General features: G+C 43.0%; 1 long non-coding RNA gene across 1 annotated transcript; it reads right to left on the reverse strand.

The window, feature by feature from the left end:
- Positions 1 to 361: 361 nt before the first annotated feature.
- LOC126381001 (uncharacterized) lies at positions 362 to 1,191 on the reverse strand. Its single transcript, XR_007568628.1, has 5 exons — positions 1,128 to 1,191; positions 940 to 1,021; positions 766 to 848; positions 603 to 673; positions 362 to 517 (listed from the first exon to the last, which is right to left on the reverse strand). It is a non-coding gene; the product is annotated as an uncharacterized LOC126381001 (long non-coding RNA).
- Positions 1,192 to 12,460: the final 11,269 nt, after the last annotated feature.

Consider the following 12,460-nt stretch of genomic DNA (forward strand, 5'->3'; position numbering starts at 1 on the left):
AAGAAGGTAAGTTTTTTGCTTCTTCATTAGATGCAATAATTCGATAACTTACTATACGTCCTTTAAAAGCGGATGTTATGATCTCTACGTTATCATAAAGCGGAGCAGTACAATTATTTTTGTGCTTACTGCTACGGAAATGTCCAGTCCACTGTCTTCCATTAACATTAACATTACACACAGAGCAGTAACCCATTTTAAATAAAATCGAAAATGGTTCAAAAAAAAAAGAACCTTCCTACCAAAATCTATAAAGACACTTTTGTGATATTGTTTTAATTATGAGACGAGTTGAGTAAAACCTATAGACTATAAGGCGATCTAAATACTAATTAATATTATAACTTAACATAAACTGCTGGGCACAGGCTTTCTCTTAATCAGACAGAGAGAGAGATAAATTAAAAGTAGTTACATACAATTATTTGAAGCAGGAAATCAGGAGCTCTTTGACTGCGCGAGTAGCGTCGATGTGGAGAGTCCTTAAAGATGATTATAAGTTCAACCCGAGTATAATCTGTGAAACATGCATTTATATATTAATAAATAGGCAAATGCCGATAACCTAAACTAACTTTAATTATGACACTATTCAGACTTACCATTTAAGGGTCTACATCAACTCGTCATCTGGCTAGCTTCAAGTCGATAAAGAATGGTAGTCACCTCGTATCTGAAAGTTAGAATTAAATCAATATCTTCATCGTTTACCGGTTTTTTGAGCTAGATTAGGTGCGTATGAAAATAAATATTGTGCACTCTTACCTCGAGAGTGATCGTTGACTTTAATAGTACTTTCTTGAATTTTCACTCATGAATCGCAGCAAGAGAGCGATTCCCTTTTTGACCTGTAAATATTTCGTAATTTTATTAGTTCACTAACCATTTTTTTATAGTTTAAATAAGTATTTACTTAAGTATAATTTTGTTCTTACTCACTTTTTGTTGTAAGTTGTTGAAATAACTTCCTCTGTGTATCGGTGCAGATCGTGGATCTTCTACTTAATTTTTAATAAGTAGGCTGTAAGAAATTTAAAGTTATTAGCTCATAAGTTCATAATTATTGATTTATGAAAAAAATAACTGAATTACAGTACTTAGGTAAACTTATTTTAATTCAAACTCACCTTTTTGGTAAATCACAGTAATTCTGAAATATATCTTGAGGTTCAAACGTACGAGGGCTTCAACGGACGAAATATGTATGGTACCTAATTCTGAGTAAGTATTAGACACGTGTAATTAAAAGTATTACGTATTAAGTAGGTATGCTGGTATTGCTTTTTTGAATTGATGTTGCAATATTCCGTGAGCTATTTGTTCATCGAAAAAAGATGACTTTAAATATTTTTTGTCAATGCTCATCATTACGTCAACCTCACACGGGCGTTTCGTGAACGTTTGCACTCCGCGAACGTACATTTGACGCAAACGCGGCGCTCAGACCGCGAACCATATCGTTTTTCTAACGTATAGCACGAACGCTCGTGTGGGTCGACCAGTAATTGAATTAGGTTGCTTTTGCTTGCAGTTTTTATAATAGGTAGAGTTCATGTTAAATGGTTTTCAGTGCTTTATTCAATTTACGTTGCAGGTTTTCGTGAGCTGTAACATGGTATCCCAAATGAAATATTTTCGAAAAGGACGTATGTCAACGAATTAAATAGGCTTTAAGGCTTTTTAAATTACGATGTAACATTTTTGCTTAATTTTAGTTTTGGGGTATAAAACAGCGAAGTCTTTGGTAAAAATTATCAGAAGCAGATCAAGAACCTCCTCGCCGAAAAGAGTTGAGTAACCCCGCTCCTCAGTGAAGAGAGTTGAGCCCTGAGCGACACCAGCCACCGCTTACCAGCCCTGAGTCGACCCCGGCGCTGTGCAAGTGAACACTTCAAGCTAAAACAAGTTCCACTTCTGAGCACTATGTAAGTTCTCCATCACATAATTTTGGAGGTTTAACTTAGAAGTTCTGCTTCACCTATTAGTGTGGGGAGTACACATCACCCAAAGAATTTCTACAGTTACAGTGCAGTACATTACATTGATTTGATTTGATTTATTTTGTTTCAGGTCCGATTCAGAATTTGAAGTTATTCCGAAGCAGGGATCTACAAAGAAGACTCCTGCTGCACGCCAAATGAAGCGTTCGCGAGCCCCTCCGTCGATTTCGTCGATTGACCAGGAGAATACAAAGTGAGTATAATTAACCATGTGACATGTCAATATTTTTTTCAGCAGGTGGTGCATTGGCTTGATACCTTGATTTCTTCAACAGAAGTCACGGGTTCGATTCCCTGTCGAGTCAATTTACGATCCGGTTCATTACTTTACGTTCGAGAACGGTCCGTATCCCTCAGTTTAAAGGCTCCTGCTGTTCCTGCTGTTTATGGCCTCCGTGGTCCAGTGGTTTTCACTCTGCGTCGAGCGGCCGTCCCGAACGGTCGTTTGTTCAGAGGTCCCGAGCTGCGCCCCGCAGCTCCCCGCGCTGCGCCCCGCAGCCCCCCGCCGCGCGCCCCGCGCCCCGTGCCGCCATTGTCTGCCGGCTACCTGCTGGCGTGACCCTGCCGCCATTCATTGAGCCAACAATAGTTCTTCTCAGAACTTGCTGGCTTATCTAAGTTTCAAGGTTAAAATAACGACTGTTATTTTACAGTTGCATCGATCTTAATTTAAAACCACAGTTTCGTGGTCCTCAGTGGATACCTTGCGGTGTTAACTAAGCTGAGTGGGACGTGGCCCTGGGGCGTCCGCTTGCCTCACTTTGAGGCAGGCATATTACCCGGACGGGGCTAGAACCACCGGCCTTGGGGTCTACCCTAGTCGACTCTAGCTGTCACCCGGGGTAGAGTGACCAATCTCTACCCCTTATTCTTTTCTCTTCGTGTTTCGGGGTGTAAAAACCCTCCGCACTTAGAGCATAGGAACCCTCTTGCACAATAAGATCGGCAAAGGGATACCAGCTTAGGGCACACCATAAGCACACATCCTCTTTGTTAACCCCAACCAAAGAGGCAAAACTCACTTTCACACACCCTCGAGCAATCCCACTCGAGTTGCGAAAGTTAGCGAGCGATCGCCTCAGAGTTTCTTGCGCCGCTTATTCTCTGAGGAACGCTTTTGCGAAGCGGTAGTAATTATTCTATAGCAGATTGGCCGTCCCTTAAAAATGGCCGACAGCTCCGAGCTGTGGGCCGAAATCGGTAAACTCATTTTGACGCATATCCTAGCGGATAAAAGCAGCGCGCTTTACGCTGAGATATGCCGATTAGTACCTCAAGTTGCGGCGTTAACCTTGCCTTCCGCGCCTCGCGTTGATAGCCCTCGTGCCGACCGCGCTTCGTCACCCAGTCTCCCCGCGACCCCCTGCCCCACCGCGTCCTTCGCGTCGTTTCCCGGCCCTGCCCGCCCCGCCGCGTCTCTAGCTTTGTCCCAATCGCGCGCGTCATCTCCTTCCCCTGCTTCCCTCCTCGCCGGTGACGATGAGGTATCGTGCGATGTTCGTATGGACGTTGCCGAGTCCGATTCGTCGTCGGAGTGTGTGGAGTCGTCCTCTTCGGAGGACATATTCACGCTCGTGGAGGGCCGTAAGGGAAAACGAGCCCGCCGTCACCGTGAATCTGAGCCTGCTAAGGTTCAGAAAACGTCCTCGGGAACGTCGATCCCCCCCTCTTCCATCCCCGAGGTCCGTAAGGTCCCTTCCAGCCCTTCTAAGGCTGTCACTGAAGTACAAAAAGGTCCCACCCCTCCGCCCTTGTACATGAGGGACAAAAATAGGTGGAATGAAGTCTCCCTTCGGGCGAAAGAGGAGAACATCGTAATCACCAGCGCCCGCACGACCCAAGATGGGATCAAAATCCAGGTCCCGTCATCTTCTGAGCATAGAAAGCTCACTTCGATTCTAAAAGGTAGAGGAATACAATTCCATACCTACGCCCTCCCGGAGGAACGTATCCTCCGTATTATTCTAAAGGGAATCCCTAAGGAGTGGGAAACCACTCTTGTTAAGGAGGACCTTATTAAAAACGGTTTTCCGGTTCTCGAGGTGCACCGTATGCACCGCGGTCGTGGCCAAGTCCCGTACGACATGGTCACCGTTATATTAGAAAGGACGGATGAGGGCAAGAAGATCTTCAACCTGAAGACTTGTTGCGGTCTATCTGGCCTTAAAGTTGAAACTCCCCATAAGGGAGGCCCCCCAACGCAATGTCATAGATGCCAACTTTACGGGCATTCTAGTAGGCATTGTCATGCCAAGCCTAGGTGCGTAAAGTGCCTAGGTGATCACGCTACCTCGGATTGCCTTAGAGGCAAAAACGAGGTGGAACCCCCTAGCTGTGTGCTGTGTGGTCAGCAAGGTCATCCTGCGAACTATCGCGGATGCACCAAGGCTCCACGCACCCACCATAAGGTAGCTCAACGAAGGGCAGCCCGCGCTGCAGCTTCCCAACCCGGTCCCACTAAGGCCCATATGGCCCCTTCCTCGCACTCTACTCGCGATTTCCCGGCTCTGCCACTCACACAGACCAAACTCGCGCCACAGCGTCCATCCGCATGGATTCGTCCCCCGGCAATCGTCCGACCCACAAATCCGCTCCGCGCCCAACCTAGTAGCAACTTAGGTATTCCTGCAGCCACTCTTGCGCCTCATCCGGTTCCTGCGATGGCCCCTCAGGCCTCTGCGTTTCCTGTCAACCAGTTTAGGGAATTTAGTATTCTCTTTAAGTCGGCCCTTAGTCAACTTGACAGTTTATTAGACTCCCTGTCCCAATTTAAAGCCTAATAATGGATTGTACGAATAAAAGTAGAGTCAAACCGCGTTCCCTTACAATAGGTTTTTTCAATGCTGATGGCATCTTAGGTCAACGTGCAGAGATTCACGAGTTTGTAAAACATCATCAGGTAGATATTTTATTAGTGCAGGAATCTTTCCTCAAACCCTCTAATCGCGACCCCAAGATGGCGAATTATAATTTAGTGCGAAACGACAGGATCTTTGCGCCCAAAGGGGGCACTCTCATTTATTATAGAAAGTCACTTCACTGTATACCTATAGACCCGCCTGCCCTCACTGACATTGAGGCTTCGATCTGTCGAGTGGGCATGACAGGACATCAGCCAATCACACTAGTGTCGGCTTATCTATCTCCTAATAACTCTAAGAGGTTACTTAGAAGTGACCTCGAAGCCCTCTTTAATCTCAGTAATTCAGTCATAATTGCAGGCGATCTTAACGCTAAACATCTTTCTTGGAGTTGCTTAACAACAAACACAAGAGGCAGGGTATTAGAAACTCTAGCCGAGCCCCTTTATTATGATATAATAACACCATTGCAGCCCACTAGATATCCCCCTGACTTGAACCACAGACCAGAAATACTCGACTTGGCGCTTCTAAAGAACATAAACTTACGTCTATGTTCTATAGAAGTACTACACGAGTTACAATCCGACCACCGACCTGTTATATTAAAACTAGGCTCCCGTTTAGACGCCCCTGATAATCCAGCAACCCCTAAGACAGTACTGGACTGGGAGAAGGTGGCCGAAGGCCTCCAGTCTTCTAGTTCAGTATACTTAGATAGTATCCCAGTAGAAATAGTCTCCTTAGAGGAGGCCTCGACAGCTATTAACTCCCTCACGGATCACGTGAGGTCGGTTTTGAATGAAAGTTCAAAACAGGTTCCGGAGATGGAAGACCATCGCTGGAAACTGCCTACCGACATCCGTGATCTGCTAACGGAGAAAAACGCAGCCACCCGCGCATATGATTCCAATCGCACCGAGGAATGTCGCCGTCATTTGCGTCTCTTGCAGCATACTGTAAGAAAACGTATTAATGACATGCGACAGAATCGGTGGGATAATCTTTTGAGCGGCATTGAGCCCCACCACCAGGCCATCTGGCAGCTGTCTAGGTCTCTTCAAAAGGATACGGTTGTTCCTACTCCTCCTCTCAATAGGCCTAACCAACCCCCCGCTTTTGACGATGACGAAAAAGCCGAATGCCTTGCCGACAGTCTCGAAGCCCAATGCTCGCCCAGTACTCTCCCTATCGATCGTAGGCACCTCTCGACGGTGAACTTTGAAGTTCAGCGTAGGGCTTCTGTACCTCCCACCGATCCTCCTCTTCCACAGGTTACTGAGGAAGAGGTACTAGGTATCATCAAAAGATTTCATACCCGAAAAGCCCCTGGCTCAGACGGTATCACGAATCGTGTCCTTAAAAACTTCGGTGCTCCCCTCATCTGCTTACTAACGGCAATATTCAACGTCGCCATGAGCAACTGCGTCTTTCCACAGCAGTGGAAAGAAGCAATTGTAATTGGTATACCAAAGCCTGGGAAACCTAAAAACGAACCTTCCAGTTACCGCCCTATAAGTCTCCTCAATACCATGGGGAAGATTTATGAGCGGCTCATATTTGCTAGATTACGGGACTACGCCGAATCCAATAGTCTTATTCCACCAGAGCAGTTTGGTTTTAGAACCAAACACTCCTGCGTTCAACAAGTGCACCGTATTGTTGAACATATCTCCAGTAGATTAAACTTAAAAAAACCTGTCGCTACGGGAGCGCTCTTCTTCGATGTGGCGAAAGCGTTCGACAAAGTCTGGCACAACGGCTTGATCTACAAGCTTTATTCACTGGGAGTGCCAGACCGTCTCGTGCACATCATACGAGACTTCCTCTCAAATCGAACCTTTCGCTACCGCGTGGAAGGGACGCTCTCGTCACCGCACCCGATACATGCCGGAGTCCCACAAGGCTCCGTCCTCTCCCCTTTACTATTTTCATTGTATACTAGTGACATTCCCAAATCCCCTAATACCGAATTAGCTTTATTTGCGGATGATACAGCCATCTATTCTTCGTGCCGTGGTCGAGTTATGATGACCGGAATCCTCCAACGCGCGGCCAATGCCTTGGGCAAGTGGTTTCGCAAATGGAGAATCGAGGTAAACCCGGAGAAAAGTGCAGCGGTGTACTTTTCAAAGGGCTATTATAACACGCCACGGTCACGCCGTCAACTTAAAATCATTAAGATGTTTGGCAAGCCGATCCCTTGGGAGGAGCAAGTCAAATATCTCGGCGTAGTCTTAGATAGACGTCTTACTTTCAAGGCCCATATCAAACGTGTGCGCGATCGCGCCGCGTTTGTAATGGGCCGTCTTCACTGTCTCCTTAACAAGCGAAGTAAATTGTCCCTTAGGAATAAGGTCAAAATCTACACGACTTGCATCCGTCCGATCATGACCTATGCAGGGGTAGTTTTCGCTCATGCGAGTCCCTCTCAAATCCACCGTCTACAGGTAATACAAAATCGTTTCATGCGGAAAGCCACGGGAGCTCCGTGGTTCCTTCGCAATGAAAATCTGCACATTGACCTAGGTCTGCCAACCATTGCCCAATGGCTCAAATTAGCTTCCAAACGTTTTTTCGATTCTGCTCCGCACCACCCAAATCCCCTGGTAGTTGCGGCTTCCGAATACATCCCGCTTAGGGACGGTACTGAAAAGTATCGGCGTCCGAAGGACGTAATATACGATCCCGACGACCCGATTACTCTAGCCATAGAGGCAGCCAATCAGCTCGCGACACCAAACACTTCAGGACCCCGATACCGACCCCGCCGGCGTGGTCGACGATTTCCCTCATTCAGCGCTTATCGCTATCGACCCACTAGGGTCGATTAATTCTTTCAAATATTTTTCCTCTCAGACGACGCCCTGAGCCGAGGTTCGCGCCCAACTGGGCACCCTCAGGCCTGTTGTCTTAAACGTTGTACCGGGTGAGAGCCTTCAGCGCTCCCCATTTGTCCGGCCAAGTAGTTAATGCCATCTGCGGCAAATCTACAATAAGTCACGTCAAAAAAAAAAAAAAAAAAAAAAAAAAAAATTACTCACTTTTTGTTGTAAGTTGTTGAAATAACTTCCTCTGTGTATCGGTGCAGATCGTGGATCTTCTACTTAATTTTTAATAAGTAGGCTGTAAGAAATTTAAAGTTATTAGCTCATAAGTTCATAATTATTGATTTATGAAAAAAATAACTGAATTACAGTACTTAGGTAAACTTATTTTAATTCAAACTCACCTTTTTGGTAAATCACAGTAATTCTGAAATATATCTTGAGGTTCAAACGTACGAGGGCTTCAACGGACGAAATATGTATGGTACCTAATTCTGAGTAAGTATTAGACACGTGTAATTAAAAGTATTACGTATTAAGTAGGTATGCTGGTATTGCTTTTTTGAATTGATGTTGCAATATTCCGTGAGCTATTTGTTCATCGAAAAAAGATGACTTTAAATATTTTTTGTCAATGCTCAGTAGTATATTATTGGGCATTCTGCCCCACCTATCGTTCGCTCTGCTCACGACCGTTCGCTGCGCTCACTTAGGTGGGTGGAATGCCCAATAATATAAAATAACACATTAATTACCCATCACAAGACAACACCAAGAACAAAATCAAGAATAACAACAAAAATAAAATGTGAAAGAAGTAAGTTATTGAAAAATGTTTTAACAAGTTGAAACAAGGTTCAAGTCTCAACAAGTTTAAACAAGGTTCATGCTTTAATAATTCTATTTTGTATGTACTTACAATAGATGTTGTGAATACTGCCCACTGCAAGATGATGTTTAACACAATGTAAACATGATAAAAGTGTAAGTAATCGTGATAAACAGAATTTTAACTTCGCTAAATCTTTGAATAAGAATCGAATCTGCGTTTGTAATCAAAGTGATCAAAGTAACTAATCAAAGTGATTCAATGTTAATTTGAAGTACTTAAGTATCAGAAAATTTTTATTTACGAGTTTACGAGTGTGTAAGTATTGATGTTAGGCGTAATTAAAGAAAATAAGGTAGGTAAGGCGTAATGCTTTTATTTGTTCAATCGTGTTCAATCTACATGTTTGTCAGAGTAAAATCGTGGTTCATCTTCAAAGTTTTTGTCAATTCGTGTAACTAGCTTCTGTAACAACTTCCACTCATCGCTGTCATCCGGAGTCTGCAGCTTGATTCGTAGAAGAGCCTTGCGCCAGACTTCTCTTGAATCAGTGTTGTTCACGTCGTTGGCATGGTATATCTTCAAGTCCACCACGTATTCGCCATCCAAGCTAGTTGTACGCCGCTCTGACCCGTTCGCCACCTTGTTTACGAAGTACGATACGATCCTCTTGTCGCTTCCTTCATTGCCGACCGTGCGCCCGTGACTTAGCCCGAAGATGTCGTGTGTCTTTGCTTTCTTCCTATAATAAAAAGAAAATATATTTTAGAGTTACAAAGTAATAAAAACCAACTTGCTGTCATATTTGATAATAAATATAAATAGTTAAAACATTGGTGAATGTAATCATTGGTGAATCGCGGGTACCAGCTAGTGTGTAAATAATAAATGTTTTGTATAACATTTCGTTGTTTTGTTTTGTAATTAATTCGTGCGCCGGAGTCTGCACGCTGTCCGATGGCCGAATGTCATGATTTTAACAAATTTAAATTAAACCTGTTATGGTTTTAGTAATTTTAATCAAATGTCACGATTTTATGTCATAACGGAATAGCAACGTCAAACGGGATTATTATGAGGTTGGTAACAATTATATGACAGTGGTGCCACCATTCGTTAACGTTCAAGGGTGGTTTCAAAAATTGGATCGGCGGAAGGGGGGCATTCGGAAGACGACCACCGAAGGAATCAGACGTATGGTGACTTCAAGTTACTGAGTACCGATCTCTAGCAGAGCGGGACTCCACCATATTAGTCGAGAGGACATTATTTAGGTGTTCGAGCCTTCGCTTGAACCACTGTTGAGATAACGCCTGAATAATTCGTAGCTAACTTCAGCTTTTTACCGTCTTCCCACTCACTCTAGCGGTGCTACTGTTTCTTTCTTCGTGTATGTGGGTCAGCGATGTATCTACACTCAGCGGGATCCCCTGTCTGGGAGACATAAGAGAGATGCAGAGAATTAGATCTGGATTTGTTCTACTGAATTATGCTGAAAACAGAATTTGTTCCGTTAAAAAAACGGAAATACAAAGTTTTTTAACCGACCTCCAGCCAGCGGGATATTTACCAAAGTTAAGTCTGATGAACTATAAATTGGTATTAACTTTTAGATCTGTATTTATTCTGTTCAACAAAACAAAAAAAATACTTCTGACGTCCTTACTTCAGCTACAATCAAGCTGCAATGAAACCTCCAGTCAGCGGACTTTTTCTATCAATGACATTCTTTTGTAACTTTTACACTAAATTAATAAAAATTTAACTATTTACGACTATAATTTCACTTAAATTACCTATTCGTACATCTAGTGCTTAAATTAAAAAGTATAGAATTTCAAAGGTATTATGTGGGTAGAATACAAAAGAGTCTGCATTATCTTCCTTATTTCTGCGCCTATAAATGCGAATATTTGTAAGGATAGATATTTGTATATATGTATGTATGTATGTAGATTTTTTTATTACTTGTTCATGCAAAAACTACTGAATCTATCCTTACAAATATTCGCATTTATATGCGCAGAAATAAGGAAGATAATGCAGACTCTTAATTTAGTGTAAAAGTTACAAAAGAATGTCATTGAGAGAAAAAGTCCGCTGACTGGAGGTTTCATTGCAGCTTGATTGTAGCTGAAGTAAGGACGTCAGAAGTATTTTTTTTGTTTTGTTGAACAGAATAAATACAGATCTAAAAGTTAATACCAATTTATAGTTCATCAGACGTAACTTTGGTAAATATCCCGCTGGCTGGAGGTCGGTTAGAAAACTTTGTATTTCCATTTTTTTAACGGAACAAATTCTGTTTTCAGCATAATTCAGTAGAACAAATCCAGATCTAATTCTCTGCATCACTCTTATGTCTCCCAGACAGGGGATCCCGCTGAGTGTAGACACATGGGTCAGCGCGGCTGCTCTGTTCCTTCAGTACGCTTTGAGAATTCGTAGAGTCAACTTGCGTTTACTACAAATCTATGGTGAGTTGAAATACCCACAACTTACCTACGGTCCATTTAATAATTATATTATCGAACGATTTCCGCTCGACGCCTCTGTGCTCAGCGACGACTCAAGGAGTCCTCACTCCTTTACAACTGCCGTACGGCACGTTTATGGTTCGACCTATGAACATCGGGACAACATATCCCTAAGCCGACGTCGTATTAATAACTCGTCGTCGTATCACTAAGCCGACGTCGTATTAATGACTCGTCGTCGTATCACTAAGCCGACGTCGTATTAACGACTCGTCGTCGTATTAATGACTCGTCGTCGTATCACTAAGCCGACGTCGTACTAACGACTCGTCGTCGTATCACTAAGCTGACGTTGTATTAATAACTCGACACGTCGCATAAAGGACTCGACGTCGTATCAAACGGGTCAACGTATAGCCTTCAGGGCTATCAAGTCGAGAGTTTTGAGATGGCCTTTAGGGCGAGCACTTCTATACGCCCCCCATAATATCTTGGAGAAGATCCACGAACCGGACTATCATGCCTTCATGGACGCAGTAAAAGAATTAAAACCTGCGTTAGTAAACAGGCATAAGGCTTCATGCCAGCTTCGGGGAGTAGAACCTGATGGATCATTTGATGACAGTGTTTCATCTGCGAGTCAGAAGAGGCATAGTACAAACTCTTTAGACGATCGGACCGCGCCAAAACGGGTAAAAGCGCAAGAGAATAGTAATCAATTACTTGCAGCAGTTTTAAATAAGTAGATGGAAATGTTCGATAGGTTATGTTGGGGATCGACGCCTTTTCATATTTATTAATCCCGACAGGAAGAAGACGGATTGCTATTTTTATTTAATAGGCGCTAAGTTGACATTGTTCCTCCCCCCGCAACCCCTTTCACTTGTACTTTCACATTTCACTGAATTAGACGTTGATTTCATACTCCGATTTTACATTTTATTTCTAATACTACCTGAAGGCGTAATTCCTCAAGAACATGGTCCTTCGAGCCGGATTAAGAAGAGATTATAATAACCAGTGATAAATAGATAAATTATCAAGAAATTACGCCGAATATTCATCGGCCATCGGGGTCACCGAGGTCACTGTAGTGGGTGTGGTCAGGAATACTCTGGAGTAATCCAGTGTTTTATTATTATAATTGTTATTAATCAACCCAACACTCTTTTAATCAGGTAGTATTTATGTTTAATCGGACTAATTATAAGGTCAGTACCAATTTTACCTATATTTTTGTAAGGGCAGTCGGTATATAACCTTGAAGTGAATTAAGATTCGAGTTTTCATTATTTTTTAGTTAATTTATACTAAGTATTGTGAGCTATTGTAGCACACCTTAATTAGCTAACTTATGACTCAAATCTCTTAATTTGTCATTCATTTTCAAGTTATTCAATGTTTTCAACTGTTTACTTACTTAGGTATTTCGTTTCTGGTACTTAATTCAACGTAAATAATAAAT

Source organism: Pectinophora gossypiella, unplaced genomic scaffold, assembly GCF_024362695.1.
Source record: "Pectinophora gossypiella unplaced genomic scaffold, ilPecGoss1.1 Pgos_33, whole genome shotgun sequence".
In the NCBI taxonomy this organism is placed as follows: Eukaryota; Metazoa; Arthropoda; class Insecta; order Lepidoptera; family Gelechiidae; genus Pectinophora; species Pectinophora gossypiella.